The sequence below is a fragment of the Leuciscus leuciscus genome (assembly GCF_965113295.1).
Source record: "Leuciscus leuciscus genome assembly, chromosome: 2".
Classification (NCBI taxonomy): Eukaryota; Metazoa; Chordata; class Actinopteri; order Cypriniformes; family Leuciscidae; genus Leuciscus; species Leuciscus leuciscus.
In genome coordinates, this window is record NC_138726.1 from 50,119,197 (window position 1) to 50,133,025 (window position 13,829).

Below are 13,829 nucleotides of genomic sequence, written 5' to 3' on the forward strand. Positions count from 1 at the left end.
GGTAAAAACAGAAGTAGCACACCTACTTCGAGCCGAAATTTTGAAACTACTGAGCAAAGGGGCCATAGAGCCGTTATCTCTAGCTCAGAGCGAAGGAGGGCTATACAGCAGATACTTCCTGGTACCGAAAAAAGACGGGGGTCTCAGACCCATACTAGATCTAAGGCAACTGAACAGAGTGCTTGCAAAGCGACAGTTCAGAATGCTCACGACCAGAAAAATCCTCGCGCAGATTCGCAGAGGAGATTGGTTTGTGTCAATAGATCTGAAAGACGCGTATTTTCAAATACAGATAGCGTCACGTCACAGGCGATATTTGAGATTCGCCTTCGAGGGCCAGGCATATCAGTACACAGTCCTACCGTTCGGCTTGTCCCTAGCACCCCGTACATTTACGATGTGCATGGATGCAGCGCTCGCACCCCTCAGGCTACAGGGCATGCGAGTATTGAACTACTTTGACGATTGGCTGATTCTAGCTCAATCTCACTCGATGCTCATAGAGCACAGGACCATTTTACTCGATCACCTCGAGAATCTGGGTCTCAGAGTCAATTGGGCGAAGAGTTCTCTGTCCCCCAGACAGATAATATCTTTTCTGGGCACAGAACTGAACTCGCTGTCTATGATAGCGCGACTGTCACCACAGCGCGTGCTAGACATTCAGCGCGCAGCAAGCTCTTTCCGCTGCGGCGCATCTGTCCCGCTTAAGAAATTTCAGAGGATGCTGGGTCTCATGGCCTCAGCATCATCAGTTCTTCAGCTGGGCTTGCTTCGCATGCGCCCGCTACAGTTCTGGCTGAAAGCACGAGTGCCGCGCCGAGCGTGGGCTTCCGGTCTGCTTCGTCTCAAGGTCAATCAGAAATGCATCGCAGCTCTGAAACCTTGGAAAGCAAACGACTGGTACCAATCAGGTGTAAGCCTGGGGACTTCCTCGAGTGTGAAGGTGGTGTCTACGGACGCATCCACCTCGGGATGGGGAGCGCTGCTCGAGGGCAGACCGTTCTTCGGCCAATGGTCAGAACGGGAGAAGCTTCTGCACATAAACTGCCTCGAAATGCTGGCAGTAGACAACGCGCTGACGCGTTTTTGTCCCCAAATACGAGGACCCAAATACTACACCCACAGACAGTCCAGCTGCTGTGGAAGAAATTTTGCAGAGCGGAAGTAGACCTGTTCGCGTCTCAAGAAAACGCTCACTGTCTGGAATTTTTCTCCAAGAGCAGGGACGCACTGGCTCATGTATGACCCCGCCGCCCGCTCTATGCCTTTCCTCCCGTCTCTCTCCTGCCTCAGGTGATAGAGCAGATCAGGGAAGAAGGATGCTCAGTGCTACTCGTAGCGCCGTTCTGGAAAAACCAACCCTGGTTCCCAGTTCTGATGCAGCTAGCGAGCACTGCCCCATGGCCAGTGCCAGTTTGTTTTGTTTAGTTTATTTATATCAGGACAATGTGCAGTTACATTAAAAAGATGGCTGCACCAGATTTAGCACTATGCTAATTTCCATCTGTAGTCCTACACAGTTAAAATTACATAACAGAGTTAAAGTTACATAGTAAAGGCAATTAACCTATATATAAAAAAAAAATAAAAAATAAAATTATATGACAAAGACAGTTGATACAATATAAAAAGGTAGTTTACAGAGAAGGTACAATATACAAATATAAAGTGCAAATTACCAAATTGTGTGCAAAATTAGCTAGTTGCAATGTTATAAGGTGCTAAATATATGGAGTGCAACAGTTTTTTTTTTTTTTTTTTTTTTTTTTATAACACACAAAACACAATACAGTGTAAAAGCCATGTAAAAGCCATCAAATGGTACCCACAAGGGTATCATCTGATGGCCAGATACCCGTCTGGTACTTTTAGTGTGAACAGGACTGGTGGTCTAAAAGCCAGTCTTTGACTGTCCGTGAGAAGCTATAAAAATCTGCATTGTTCTTTAGATTGTCTGGAAGCCCATTCCATTCTTTGATGGCTTTATAGGAAAAGGCTGATTGAGCGAAGGCAGACTTTCTTTTGGGTACATTGCAATCACCCCTGGATACAGACCTCAACACTCTGTTTGTTAGTTCAGAGCGTAGCTGTACATATGTTTTTAAAGGGGGTGGGGCAGCATCATTAAGGATTTTATGAACCAAACGGATATCAGAATACCTGATCAGGTTGTCAAAACTTAGTATACTGTACTTTTCAAGTATATTGCAGTGATGGTAGATGGTAGTTTTTTTTTTATAACACACCTCCTCTCTCAGGCCAAGGGCTCGATTTGGCATTCGCGCCCAGAGCTGTGGTCCCTTCATGTTTGGGCCATCAACGGGTACCCGCTGACCTCCCAAGCGGAGTGTTAAACACGATCACGCAGGCTAGAGCTCCGTCTACGCGACGTCTCTATTCCTCGAAATGGTCGGTGTTCTCCAGCTGGTGCACAGCTCGTGGCGTGTCGCCCCCAGACTGTGGGGTGACGGAGGTTCTCTCCTTCCTACAAGAGCTGTTAGACAAGGGCAGGTCCCTTTCCACACTCAAAGTTTATGTGGCGGCCATAGCAGCGTTCTCAAAAACAACGCTTGGTCAGTCAATAGGAAGGAACGATTTAGTCATCCGCTTCCTTAGAGGAGCTAAGAGACTGAATCCTCCCAGACCTCCCTCAGTCCAAGGGTATGCAGTGCCCGTTGGGTGTCAGAGCGCACTCTGACACCGTGGCCTGGTCAAGTGGGATTGCCTTGCAAGATATATGTATGGCGGCAGGCTGGGCCTCCCTGTCTACATTTATAAGGTTTTATAACCTAGAGGTTCCCGCCTCACAGGCCAGGCTGTTGTCGGTCTAAATATACCAGTACTGTCTGTTCTGATGCTATCGGTTCAGAATACTGTGTCTGCCGAGCACTGCTCGATGAGCACTGCCCGCTGATCGACCGCAAAATGCTTATGGGCAAATAAATAAGACCCACAATTTTCCATCAGCTCAGGCCGTACTCCACCCTGTCTGTATGATGTAATTTGCGTCTAAGGGACGCTGCTATATGTGGATGAGCGCGGCTCCGCCCCTCCCTCTTCCCGGACTCCCTGTGAGTTCCCCTGGTGATTAGGCACTATATGAACCCCGGGCTTTCGCCCTTGGGTCTTTGGTGTCAGATCTCAGCATGCACGGCGTTTTACATTGGGTCCCCTAGCGTAAGATATCTTACGCAGTACGAGAGACCTCTCGTAAGAGAACGTACTCGGTTACTAACGTAACCTCGGTTCTCTCTAGAAGAGGGAACGAGTACTGCGTATCTTGCCGTGCATGCACACGCTCTGGTTAGCTTCGGCGATGAAAAAACAGATATCAGCTGCCTGCGAGCTGTATTTATAGGCCTAAGCCACGCCCGTTTCGGCGGGACGTGACGCAGTGGGCGCTAGGCCTCGCTCGATAGGCTGCTGCAGTTGCCGCAGAACAGCCAATAGGCACACGAGCCGTCTTGCCTATGTCTGTATGCTGCCGCAACGCGTTTTACAATAATACAAAATTAAGGATAATTTTGGCTTCAATATCTCGCGGAAAAGGGATTTTCCCCTAGCGTAAGATACTTACGCAGTACTCGTTCCCTCTTCTAGAGAGAACCGAGGTTACGTTAGTAACCGAGTACGTTTTATTTGCAAGACTATAAAGCTGACATTCATTCTTTTCAGCCTGTTTCAACAGTTCTTGTGATCAAGAGACATCTGAAGGTACTCAGCAGGTAAATCCTCACCACTTTATTTATTCACAATAAGTTTGATGTCATTTGATGATATATTTCAGAATTTTCATGAACGATTTGAATACCTGTATATTTTTTTGATTTTTTTTTAATGTTTCCTGTCCATTTACTTTCATTTTCAGTGTTCATTTCAGTGTTTAATTCATTTAAAGTTTAGCTACTTGAGTTTACTTAACTTAAAAAAATATGTATACAAATTGTTTGCAAAAATCTTGCTTCATCAGGTTGGAGATACAGATGCCTTGACTTACACACCTGTGAGTTTCAGCAGTAGATCACGGCCCTCTAGAGGAGCTAAACAACACAACGTTTCCCAGCATAATGAGGTCTACTCAAAGATCAGGTTCTAACAAAGGACTACTGGAAGACCTTTCCTGTTTTCTGTAGTTATCCAAAAGTGCAAATGCATAAAGTATGATGATTTAACAATATAACATCCATTAAAATCCAGTAGAGCAATTACAAAATAGCTGTTGTCTGAACATGGCAATCATGGAGTCTGCTTCCTCCCTTGCTTAACCCCATTTTTAAATAAATTAAAAACTGAAAAAATGTATCCTTATGTTGTCTGTTTCATTCCACCTTTTACTAATAAAATCACTTTTGCTTTTCATCTTTTTTTGTTTGTTATTGATTTTTATTTTTATATGATATTACTTTCATGAGCCATGTTACAGAAATGCTGCTTAGTTTGGGTAGTGAAAGCTAACACCTCAGATATCTAAAAAAAATAATAAAAATACATTTCACAACAACAACAATAATATTGATGTAATCAAGTCAAGTCACATTTATTTATATTTCACTTTTAAAGGGTTAGTTCACCCAAAAATGAAAATTATGTCATTAATGACTCACCCTCATGTCGTTCCAAGCCCGTAAGACCTCCGTTCATCTTCGGAACACAGTTTAAGATATTTTAGATTTAGTCCGAGAGCTTTCTGTCCCTCCATTGAAAATGTATGTATGGTATACTGTACATGTCCAGAAAGGTAATACAGACATCATCAAAGTAGTCCATGTGACATCAGTGGGTTAGTTAGAATTTTTTGAAGCATCGAAAATACATTTTGGTCCAAAAATAACAAAAACTACGACTTTATTCAGCATTGTATTCTCAATTAACAATACAGATTGTTTCAAAGCAGCTTTACAGAGATAACGGGAAAATAATGCAAAAAAGTTTGTTTCCAGAATAAAATAGCGTCACAGTCCAGCTTAAGTAAGTTCAGTGATGTTTCATTTTTGTAAAAAAAAAAATAAAAAAAATAATTATTCATTTAGTTCATTTATATATATATATAGCCGCTCTAAAGTAAACCGTGATGTCATCGTCCAACTCAGTTCAGGTCTTGTATAATAGTGTCATTGCAGGCAGATCAATATTATCGTTGAATCTTAAAGTAAATGTTAAATGTAATGATAACTGTAAAAGAATGCTGTAAAATTACAGCCAGTTTCCAACAGTAAAATACTGTTATTTCAATAAACAGCTAAATCGTTAAAATTTACAGCTAATGGTTATTAAATTAAGCACTTGCAGTAAATTTACAGTATTTAACAGTAAACCGGTTTGTTTCTGTTAAAAACGGTCTCGCGCTGTAAAAAAGCAGCACATGGGGGCGGGGCTACTTACACAACACGAGGCACGAGCTCTGCTGAAAGCGGTCAACGGCATCTCCTCAAAACTTTTACCGTCTGCGTCTACTATGAAGGAAATTGTTCAAGGTAATTTTATTTCTTTGTTTTTATTTTACTATGTTGCACTCAACTTCGCCTTTTTCAATTGAACTAACGTTACTTGGCGCGAATCGCGTGTTTGCAGCCAGATAGATCGTTCTTGGGTGAGGCATTTCACTAGTCAGTGTTCTCCATCACATTATAACTCTGGGTTTGGGAATAATTGACGACGGGCTGCTGATTTGAAAAATATTAATGCACATCCGAGGTTGTAATGCAGGCAGCCACGACTCGAAGTGCAATTCAACGGCTCGTCGTCAGTTAGGCCTATTCCTCCTCAGTAACCACACCTCAAGGTATTTCTTATTATCAGATACCAAACCTCAGTTGCTAATTCAAAACGTCATTAGAGCTAACAGAGAAGTGCTTCAAGAACAGCGACATTACTATGCAACTAAGAAATGGTATGCTTTTTAATTTTGAAACTATTTTATTGATAAAGTTTCTGTTTATGGTCTATGTGCGAGTGTGTGCCTGCACTATATCTTTGTGCGTTTGTATGGAATAAAGAGCGGGAGAAAGAGAGTATGCGATCCATAGATGATAAAACATGAAAAAAAAAAGTAATTTGTATCCTGTTGTTAGTTATATTTATTTGCTTGATAATTTTTTTGTGACAAACGGTGACAAACCTACACCCTCATTTATTTACTTAAAGGGATAGTTCACTCAAAAATTAAAATTCTTTCATTAATTACTCAACCTCATGTCGTTCCAAACCCGTACGACCTTTGTTCATCTTCGGAACACAAATTAAGATATTTTTTATGAAATCCGATGGCTCAGGGCAAGCTCCATTGACAGCTATTTAATTAACACTTTGAAGGTCCAGAAAGGTAGGAAAGACATCGTTAAAATAGTCCATGTGACTACAAGGCCACGCATGCGCCGTGGTGCCTTCGTGAATGCGGGTCGGAGACTGATACGAAAGAGAAGAAATTGTTGAATAAAGTCTTTTCTTTTTTCTTTTCTTTCGCGCAAAAAAGTATTATCGTCGCTTCATAAAATTAAGGTTGAACCACTGTAGTCACATGGACTATTTTAATGATGTCTTTCCTACCTTTCTGGGCCTTCAAAGTGTTAATTTAATAGCTGTTAATTTAATTTAATCCAAAATATCTTAATTTGTGTTACGAAGATGAACGAAGGTCTTACGGGTTTGGACCGACATGAGGGTGAGTAATTAATGACAGAATTTCCCTTTTGGGGTGAACTAACCCTTTAATAAGTTTCTAATTACATTCATCTACTAAACAGTTAATTTTCTGATTAATTTAAAAGTGTGTGCAATGTTATTGATAAGTATCGTTTGCCATGTGCTATATATGATCACAAAAAAAAAAAATCTTCTCAGACCTGGGTGTGTTGACCATTTTCGTCAGACAAGAGTCTTGCCAGATCTATCCAAAGTGGGTGTTACGTGTTGGCTGTTTTTTTTTGTGTGTGTTTTTTGGTCTCTTAAGGTTAATTTACACGCTAGTTCCTCTCATTGGACTTGGCAATTTACACTTTTCTCTTTGACATTGTTTTATCCTCTTAAAACTGTTATCATAATGTTTAAAAATATAATGCAGCATAGTTTCAAAAATAAAGATTCTCATTATTTACTGTCCCAGATGCCATTCCAAGGTGTATATGACATTCTTCGAACACAAATGCATATATTTAATCTGGAGGAAATTCAAGCTCTGTAGGATGCAAGTGCAAGAAAATGGGTTCCAGCATTGTGATTAATGTAAGAAACAAATCAATAAGTAAAACATTCTCTACTTTAAACTAGTGCTTCTGACCAGGGCTCTGATACCGTTTGAAATATTAGAATTTTCATGTGAAGTTCATTCTTATGTTTTCAATCAAAGCATCATTTTCTACTCACATGGACATGCCAACATACTTACGTTGTACAGCTACGCAATGAATTGAGTGCAGACAGGAAGAGCTTTTTTGTTAAATCTTTATTTGTTTTGTTTATACACCAATTGCTTTGCTACATAAGATATTAATTGATCAGGTTCATGCATTACTTTTGGACTTTCCAAATGATTGCAGTCTTTCATTTTCATGAAAAGACTCGAATTTCTTTCTAAAAATGTTTGTGTTCTGCTGAAGAAAGGCAGTTGTGCACATCTGGGATTGCATCAGGGTAAAATAATAAAATGAAAAATAAGAATAAAGAATAATTCATGTTCAAATTGATAGCAAATCTTATCTAAAATTAATGACTAATAATGCTATTTGTTTACTTACTTATTAATAAGTACAAACTGTGACTCCATGACGCCAGATGTTACTCCATGCAGAGAACATAACGTAATGTGACTGAATGTCAGAATGCTAAGTATTGTAATTTGTTTAGTCCAACATTATCAGGGCCGGAATTTCGTTTTGGAAAATAGGGGGAATTCCCCCTTAGGTGACGCTTTGAGGGAGCATTTGTTGACACATACTTCTGTCAGGACCACTATCGTCGAATACGATTGACAATTAGCATACAGTTAGGATTGGTGGTATGGTTCTGTTCTGGGCAAGAACACCCTGCACATCCATGCAGCCTTTATTCTGATTCAAGGGGAATCAGAATGTCAAATCCTGACTGATGAGAGGAGGAGCTGGGGATGGAGGAGGGTAATTAGCTCCTGAGAAACGCGATAGCTGCTGATAATACTGAAGGAGCTTATATATGTCAGCTGATGCGAGCTTGACTAACGTGACCTGCCAGAACTAATGATACGCTTGATTTCTGTCAGGACCACTATTGTTGAATACGATTGACAATTAGCATACAGTTTGGATTGGTGTTATGGTTCTGTTCTGGGCAAGAACTCCCTGTGCATACATGCAGCCTAGCATGGATAAGAGCAGGGAGAGCAGCAAGAACCCCCCCAAAACAAAACCATATGTCAATAACCCCCAAAACCAAACTGACAGCGCAATTCTGGATACTTTTTTTTTATATATATATACCTGAAAAGCTTGAGCAACAGCATGTTACCAACAATACCGGAAAGCCTTAAGCAACAAGCATGTTGCCCTTACCCGGATGACCTAAACGAGTATGTTGCCGAGACCCGCATAAGCCATAGCAACAAGCATGCTGCCAATACCCGAAAAGCTTAGCATTAAACATGCATATTGCAATGAATGACATGCCGCCTGAAATGAAGTGAAAATTTAGATATCAAAATGAATCCGCTGCTTGCTTGTATATCCGCAGTCCAGTTCCAGTTTCTTTAAGTGACGACTGTGAGCAAGAGATGAGAGAGAGAGATTTCCTTTTCAATTATCTTTTTCATCAATAAGTAAATAAATCACAAAACTAAAGTAATAGTAAAGTAAACGTCATAACCTTGTTGTACTTGGTTGTAGTTTACTTTTGTAAAAACCAAGAAAATATGAATTGTTGAAAAAAAATGTGTTTACACACTACTACCCCCACCACGACAGAGGCTGATAGAATGGTTACATCCTGATGTTAGCGGTATATGTTGAGCACTATAGATCCAATCTTACTAGTATGACTCACTCACTACGAAACACATTTCTTCGCTTCAGAAGGCCTTTATTGGGCTAATTTTCATTTTTGGGTGAACTATCCCTTTAATACTTATTTAATACTTACTATTTTATAACCGTTCATCGTCCCTCCACTGACTAACTTTGCTGCCATCTTTCATACCAAAGAACTACCCTTATGTAAAATCTTCGGTGTGGTGTCCATCAGGGCAGAATTGTGGCATGAATTCTGATATGACGGTTCAGACTGAGGTTGCATTGGTACTAAATCAGATATAGGTCTGATGTTTTGCACTTCATGAGTTCACCCTTACATATAATCGGATATAGAAAAGTATGCCTATTTAGCGAGCTGTCTGAGGGGAGGGCTACAAGCTCAGAATTTGGTCCAAACCCAGAGTAATCCCCCATCCCTTGTTGGGATAGGAATACTTTAAGAGTGATGAGTTGGGGTGGTGGAGGGATGCTGGAACACTTGTGGGATAGAGGTAGGTTGGGTATATACGTCCTCTCATGCTTTTTGATAGACTTAACTCTCTTGTGGGCATTTCTGGATCCGCTCTGGATTGCTTTACCTCCTATCTTTCTGACAGGAGTTTTTCTGTGTCCACAGGATCTTTCATGTCAGATTCTGTTCCTTTGTCCTGTGGTGTGCCGCAAGGTTCTGTGCTTGGCCCCTTGCTGTTCAGTCTGTACATGCATCCCCTTGGAAAGATTATAAGTAGTTTTAAAACAGTATCTTATCATTGTTATGCAGATTACATCCAGTTATTTATTTCATTTAGTCCAGGCAGACTAGACAAACTGTCCCTTCTGCTGAACTGTTTAATCTCCATTAATAAATGGATGGCTGAGAACTTTCTGCAAATTAATACGGATAAAACAGAGGTGATGATTTTTGCCCCAGACAACATTACCCCTAAGATTAGGCAGGCCCTTGGGGGTCTATCATCCTCTGACCGCAGTGACATGAGAAATCTGGGTGTCATTTTTGACAGATCGATGTGTTTTAACAGTCATGTTAAGTCTGTGGTTCGCACCTGTTTTTTCCATCTCAGGAACATTGCTAGATCTATGGTTTCCAAAAAAGAGATGGAGATGCTTGTTCATGCCTTTATTTCTACACGATTGGACTATTGCAATGTGCTGTACACTTGTTTGAATAAATCAGGCCAAGATCTTTTAACTTTTCCCAGAACACGCCTTAAGACAAGAGTTCACCGTGCTTTTTGTGTTGTGGCTCCACAGCTCTGGAACTCGCTCCCTTTAGCTCTGAGAACTATGAGTTCTGTGGAATCTTTTAAAAAACACTTAAAGACTCATCTTTTTGGACAAGCTTTTAACTAACAATTTGATTTGTTTGTTATAGAATTTTTATGGAATCTGATGGTAGTACAGTTGTGGAGTTGTTTGTACTTATACAGTTGTTATTTTATTGTTTATTTTTATTACTGTGAGTGTGCACCACTTTGTGACCCTTCCTTGTCTGTGAAAGGTGCAATACAAATAAACTTTACTTACTTACTTACTTTTTGGGTTGATTTATCTGAACGTTCTCCTAAACGTTTTAATGTGTGTATTTTCTTTGAATGCATTTTACAGAATTATGATTTAGGACATGTTTGATGGCATTTTACTCATAATTTTGAGAGGACTGCACCAGTGACATTCTAGGCTATAGACTATATATTTTATTAGGTGTAAGATGTTGTAGCCTCACCACAATGTTAAACCAAAAGTACTTTCACACACTAATGACAGCTCTTCTTCAGATGAAAGGTGATAAGATGGTCTATATAAGGCACTGCTCAAAGCCTCAGAGCTCTGATCATATGCTCTAGTGAGACGCTATCTAGTAGACACTCTTCATACGCAACATGTGTAAGTTAATTTCCTTTTGAATTTATATCACATTGTCAGTAATTGAGTAGTGCATGCATATTTATCTAAACAGGCCCACTCATGTTTTTTCTCTGTAGGTGAAACGGTTGTAGTAAAATGTGTCTCAAGCTTTTATAATATACAAGAACATAATTACTTCATTCTTAGTATTGAAAGATCAACAGAACCCTTACATTATCAATGCACATGGAGTAACCAAACCAATTGTGGATTAAGACTTCTTTTAAAAGGTAAGAACTACTGCAGTGATTAATACTAAAATTGCATATAAAGCTGTTTTGTATTAAGCGTATTAAGCGAAAATAAAAGAGCCTCATGTACTGTACTAGATAGGATAAAATGTCCAAAGAATACACCATGCAACACACATTAAAAAGTACTTTGCACATAAATTATATATTTTTAAAGTGATGTTATTTTCAAAAATCGCTTATCTTCAGACTTTGCTTTGACAATAATAGTGATATTCAACTTTGTTTTAATATTCACTTGTTTTTGGACATTATTTGTTTCTTTATTGATATGCTAGCATTTTTTCACCATTTATCTGACCAAAATGTTTCCTGCATGTTTTAGAAAATCAAGGTCAAAACTGGTCTTACCATGCGGTGTTTGTCTTCAATACTCTCATTTTGCTCTTGAGTGGAATAGTCAACATATTTCTATGTAAAAGACTGAAAAGAACGAGTGAATTCCATGCAGGTAAATTTTAACATTGTAATGACGTTTAAATGTTGTCTTTTTGAAAGGCTCAGTTGTGGTCAGTATTTCTTGTTTTATTCCCATTATTTTCCTTGTATTCCTTTCCCGCCACAACTATATAGCAAGTTTCAATATGTTTCAGGAGTTTCTGACCCATCTCCCCCAGACACACCACCCTCTGATGCCAGTTCTTCTATTGTAAGTCAGAAGTTTTATGACTGTAGCATTTACATTAATGCTTTGGTAAGACACAATCTAATGCATTGCATTCAAGGTATACATTTTATCAGTTCCTGCATCCTCTGGAAATTGAACCCATGACCTTAGTGCTGCTAACGCTATGAACTGTTTGAGCTACAGGAACGCAGCAGATGAAGTTTCTGTGCTACAATGCTTTCCCTTTTTCTCTCCTCACAGAATCGAGTTAGTCTAGACCTGAACTACACAACCCTGCAATTTCCTGAAGACGACACAAGTAGAGAGAACTCAGCGATTGAGCGAAGAAAGACGAGAAGGAATGCAATCTACTCCAGCCTTAAATGTCATGTGCCGAACATCACTGAAGAAAGCTGAGCCATTACTTATCCTTCTCATTTTGTTTTCAAGTGATAAATGCAGCACAGTTGTTTACAAAACCTATAAAGACATTTTGGGGTTACAGCATTATTTTTAATCTACAGATTTAAAGAAATACAAATATGGTTAAAAAACAGATCTTATCATTATTATATACATTATAGACACATTACAGACACGTCTTTACCCCTGCAATATGTATTTTCATGCTTTCAATATACTTTGTAACATTATTATTAAAATTACATTTCTGTTTTAGGCCAGCTTAGGCCCTGATCAATATTTAATAAAATGGAAGTTGCATGTACTTAAGATTATGCTCAGATTGTAATTCAGGAACATTAGAAACAAATGTTTGTATTTTTGTGATAATATAAATAAAGTGAATGGAGTATGATCATCATTCAAACAGGAAAACAAAAGTTTATATAAAGGCCAGATATTCTTAACAGGATAACTGAATAATAATACTTTGCATTACAAATGCCTTCTTCATTTTTACATTTAGTTTTAAAGTTGTGGTGGCCTTTTTTTTTGTTCTTTATTTATAAGCTACAAACTTGAGCAAACTTAAAAAAATAGGCCACTCAGTTTTCCATCCTGTCTCTGAAACCACATATATGTGTCTGTCTTAGTATTTGGTTCTTGTGGGCAAGTACAAGGGTCTCTACAGCTCATTAGATATACATGCATTTTTGCTTCTGACCCCATTGCAAGACACAGAAGAAAGCAAACCTTTCAATCATCATCATTATTTTTTCTGAACCCTTCAGCTTTGAGATATTGTAATAATTTAACCAGCACGAGTTCATGCTTTTCTTTGGCGTGCTCTTTATACGCAAAAGTAATCTTTTACGTGCATCTGGTGTGCAAAATGTACCTGTTGGGTAGAATTGGTTGGGTAAGTATAGTGCTTATCATATGCACGCAAAAAAAATTGTGTATCATATGTACGCTAAAAAGGTCATTTCTGCATATAAATAGCACTCAAAATGAAAGCATGAACTTGTGCTATAGATACGCAGTACCAGGAGATAGGACTCAAAAGAACATATCAGTTTTATTAAATATTGATCAGAGTCTATTTGACACCTCTTAAAAATGTATGGTGTGTAAAGTAAAATGTGTTCTAAAACCTAAAATGTTAACTTCCTTTTAGCTTTTATTCTTATGGGTTATTGAATTTACATTCTATGCCTCTTTTCTTTTGTACAATATAAGGTTAATGATGTAAATTAGTTTAGCATGCATTATCACAATAGAATAAAAAGGCACAGCTGATGTCATTAGCTAATGTACACTTAATGTAGCTTCTCTCATCCATGTACATTATCTACTCAGAGGTGTATCTTTGAGGGGGTGGAGGGGTTGGGCTGTTGGTAAACTAATGAAAGGCAACTCTGCCATCTGACAACGTCTACCATTCAGCTCAAACAACTTTTCTTTTTGGTGCTCTGTGCCTCTTATTCTTCAAAATGCAGAGAAAATCTCATGCTGTCAGTGAAATCATTCTTGCTTTTTGTGGTAGGCAAAAATAAACTTTATGGACTTTAATTTGAACACTTTTTGTTCACTTAAAAAAATAAAAATAAATTCAGGTTACTTCACAGCCCATGTTATTATCCAGCCAAAACCAGTGCAAAAAAA

At 38.9% G+C, this 13,829-nt stretch overlaps 2 long non-coding RNA genes across 2 annotated transcripts; both read left to right on the forward strand.

Annotated features, from left to right (window-relative positions):
• The first annotated feature begins 3,659 nt into the window (after positions 1–3,659).
• Positions 3,660–4,216, forward strand: LOC309493506. The gene is made up of 2 exons (XR_014203957.1): positions 3,660–3,728; positions 3,974–4,216. It is a non-coding gene; the product is annotated as an uncharacterized lncRNA (long non-coding RNA).
• Positions 4,217–10,768: 6,552 nt separating this feature from the next.
• LOC309492287 lies at positions 10,769–13,329 on the forward strand. Its single transcript, XR_014203504.1, has 5 exons — positions 10,769–10,883; positions 10,982–11,134; positions 11,481–11,606; positions 11,749–11,804; positions 12,024–13,329. It is a non-coding gene; the product is annotated as an uncharacterized lncRNA (long non-coding RNA).
• Positions 13,330–13,829: the final 500 nt, after the last annotated feature.